This window comes from Silene latifolia, chromosome 9 (assembly GCF_048544455.1).
Source record: "Silene latifolia isolate original U9 population chromosome 9, ASM4854445v1, whole genome shotgun sequence".
Classification (NCBI taxonomy): domain Eukaryota; kingdom Viridiplantae; phylum Streptophyta; class Magnoliopsida; order Caryophyllales; family Caryophyllaceae; genus Silene; species Silene latifolia.
Window position 1 is genome coordinate 136,374,560 of NC_133534.1, and position 3,768 is coordinate 136,378,327.

Sequence of the window (3,768 nt, forward strand, 5' to 3'; positions counted from 1 at the left end):
GTCGGCATGAAATGCCTGGTTTGTAATAGGTAGATCCCAACGGCTCCCCCATTCCCCTTTAAGCCTTGTGTGTTTCGTTTAAATGTTGCTAGATTAATCAACCCACATGCTAAATTACAACTTTGACGAAGTTAGTTTAGTTGCATCTAAAACGACATAGAAATTGTTGTCACATGATAGGGTTAAAACAACGTTTGCATATCATACATCGTAGTAGCTATGACCTTGTTTGAAATTCGACACTTGACTTAGTAGAGGCCGTTATTGACGGGCGGGGTTGGGTGTCCTTATGGGCTTCCCAACACGTACCCTCACCCCTTACTCAAGATCTATGGTTTGTGGATCCGTCTAAATACCATTGGATTACGAGAGTCATTCAAATCGAGTGATATAGGGTACAAGTCTTTATCTTTAATCACTCGTAGTCGATTGGCTTTATGCTTTTCGATGAAAGGTGTAAAGTTGACTTGAACGGTTCCAAGTTCCCAAAAAACTTGGTGGCGACTCTAATATGTCTTAATTCGATTCGAAAGAACCTCGAGTCGATTATGCCGGGTGTGGATCCCTCGGACGCAGTTCCCGAGGGCCTTGTCCACAGTTTGGCGACTCCGCTGGGAAAAAGAGGACTAGTTACACTGTGTTTCTAGGGTCTTTTCCTCCGAGGTGAAACTTGAAAAGAAAGTGTTGGAAAGTAAAACATTACTCATAGTGCTACGATTCATGCATAAACCCTTAAGGACTTACCCGGGCCGTCCCAGCGTTTCTTCGTGATGCGTGGGGGGCGACGTCCCACTATGCCAGGAAGCTGCACATTGCTCGCTTCCACTTCGCCTCGCTTGGTTCTTGATGGTGGGGACGATCTTCTAGGTACTTTACCTTAAGACACCTTGCTCTATAAGACCGCCAAAGGATGGAGGGCATAGACCTTCTTGTAGAAGACTTGCCGAGACTTAGAGATGTCTAGGAGCATACATCCTTATAGCATGAGAATGACAATGTGCAATGTGTTTTCCCGAGTCTTTATTTTCGAAAATTCCCATGTCCTTTTCAAAACCGAACTTTTGAACAAACTTATTTTCAAAATAGCATGGTTTTAAAAACGCGGAACGCTGCCCAAATAGGACTAGAAATTTCGGCCCAAAATGAGCTTTTATAGCCGGCATGCTGCCCATTTCAAATCTAATTTTCAAATCAATCCTTCATTTTTCAAAATCAATCCAAAATGTTTCTCGAACCACAACCAAGCATGAAATGCGTCGAGTCGTGTCCGGGTCATGGCCGTGTTAGGCCGGGTGTGTTTCGTTCTAAGAGTCTAGAACACGACCTTGTTGGGTCACCCAAGCTCACCTCTTGGGCTTTGAGTCATGTTGGTCGACCTTTTGGTCTAGGATAGTCCACAAAAAACGTCCAAGCTAGGCCCTTTAGGACGTTTCACTCGAACCCATGGGCTATGTTAGCCCAATCACGGGTTTAGTCACACCAAGTCCAGTTTAGAATCGAGTTATGACAAGTGAGTCATGTCGTTTTGTCCAGTCTAAAATGAACCGATGTCTAAAACAAACCGTGAGTCGAACCTCTGGTTAGTCAATCTCAAGTCGAGTCTTTGTTTGAGTCAAGTTGGGGTCGTGTCCTTAAGTGTGCAGGGGCTCTTACTTTAAATATTGACTCAGTACGGGGTTTTCTTGTAGAAAGGCCGCCAAAAACCCGACGTCAAGCAATGGAAGATACTGTTAACAAGCTTACTGAGGCCGTGAACCTCATGATGACCCGAATGGACGCAATCGAATCTAAACTGAGTGAAGATTCACCTCCACCCCCTCCACCACTGACTGATCTGGAGAAACGGTTCAAGTTCATCGAAGACCGTTTGAAACTCTCCGAGGGGAAGAACATCCACTATGAGAATGCTAGGGCCTATGCCCCAGTTCAGGATAAGTTGCCCACGAACATGGTGCTCACTGACATCCCAAAGTTCAAGGGCACTGAAGATCCAGTCCACCATGTTAAGGCTTATAAAGGGTACTTAGCACTGAAGGGAGTACCTGCTGATATGCTCTCTGAAATTTTCGCTCAATCTCTGGATGAACACCCGAAGGCGTGGTTCTACAATCTGGACCTTAAGAACTTCCCCACTTTCGAAGATATTACGGTGGAGTTCTGCAAGCACTATGCTGATAATGTCGAGATTCAAACCAACATAAGAACATTGGAGGTGATGACACAGAAAGACAAAGAAGGCTTTACTAAATTCCTTGCAAGATGGCGCGCTGAAAGCGTGAAACTAGCCAAGAAGCCTGATGAAGTTGAAATGGTAGATAAGTTCGTAAAGAATCTACGACCTATTTACCGCAATGCTCTAAAATACCAGAATTTTGGCTCTTTCAAAGAATTGATAAGAATCGGGATAAAGGTAGAAGATGATGTCATAAGGGCAGAGGCTGAAAAGCCGAAAGGGTACCAAGGGGCCTCGTCAGCTAAGGCCAAGGCCCCAGCAACGACCCATATTGATGAAGGCATCAATCTCTTAGAAGGGCAATCGAAGAAGTCGCAGCGCCAAACACCTAGGGCATTCACCGATATCGGATGCACTTATACATACGCTCTCCAAAGGCTCATAGCCCAAGGAAAGTCAAGCCTATTGGTCCAACTCCGGACCCTCCCGCGATCAACAAGGTAAATGGTATAAACCAAATGCCTCATCCGTGCCTTTCATCAAGGGAAAGGCCATGATACTCGAAAGGTGCTATCGATCAAGCACGAAATCAAGACATGATTGAGAATGGAACACTCCCGATCCCAACTGTTAAACCCAATAACATCACCAATCCATTTGGCGATCACACTAACTTTGTTTCTGTCGAAGACAATGTCGATTATTCTCATCTTATCCGCCCATGTCACTTGAAAGGGGTGTTTATCGGGAAAATATTTGTGGATTGCTGTGAATCCTTGCCAAACCCGAAGAATGAAATTCAAGTTGGGAGTCTTGCTCTAGAATGTACTCCTCTCATTAACGAAGTTAATAAAAGACAATTCGATTCACCAACCTTCATCACTGGCGTAGATCCTCAGAGGACTACCTCAGGATGGAGGCAGACCATCAAAGGGATCATGGACTAGAACCGAGCATCTATGCTGACAGCTGAACAAGGGAAAGCTCAAGACCAGATTTGAAAAATTATGAGTCGGGATCTGTTTCCTTTTCTTAGTCGAGTCGAGTCTAGGAATTTCTTTTCTTGAAGTCGAGTCGTTTGTTCCGCGATGACCTAGGGTGTGTCCTAGGAATCGTTCTTCCGAGTCTGTTAAGCTTTTGCCATTCCAATAAAAGGTTGCAATTTCGTTTCCCAATATGTCTTGTTTTCAATCCTCAATCATTCTGGAAACATGATAAAACGCACAACACACTCAAAGGAATCCCTGGGGTAGAAATATGTCCTGTTTCAAAATGTAAGGTACACTAGGATCCCGTGTTTGATTCCTTTACCTATTCCATGTCTGGGGTAGAAAACCTTCATCTGAACCAATGTTTGTGACAAGCTTTTAGATGATTCAATGACAAACCCGGACTAGCTCCTTGTTTCCCCTATCGATGATGGAAGGCAAGCCTTTTCCCCAACAAAATCATCCCATCTCGAAGAGAGAATATATCAACCCGTTCTAACAAGGAATTATTAGTTCCTACCCAAATTAGTTGGCGAAGCCCAGTTTTCAAGGTGTATCCATTTATGACTAAGAGAATGAATAGAAGATCATTTTCAAAGAGAGAAA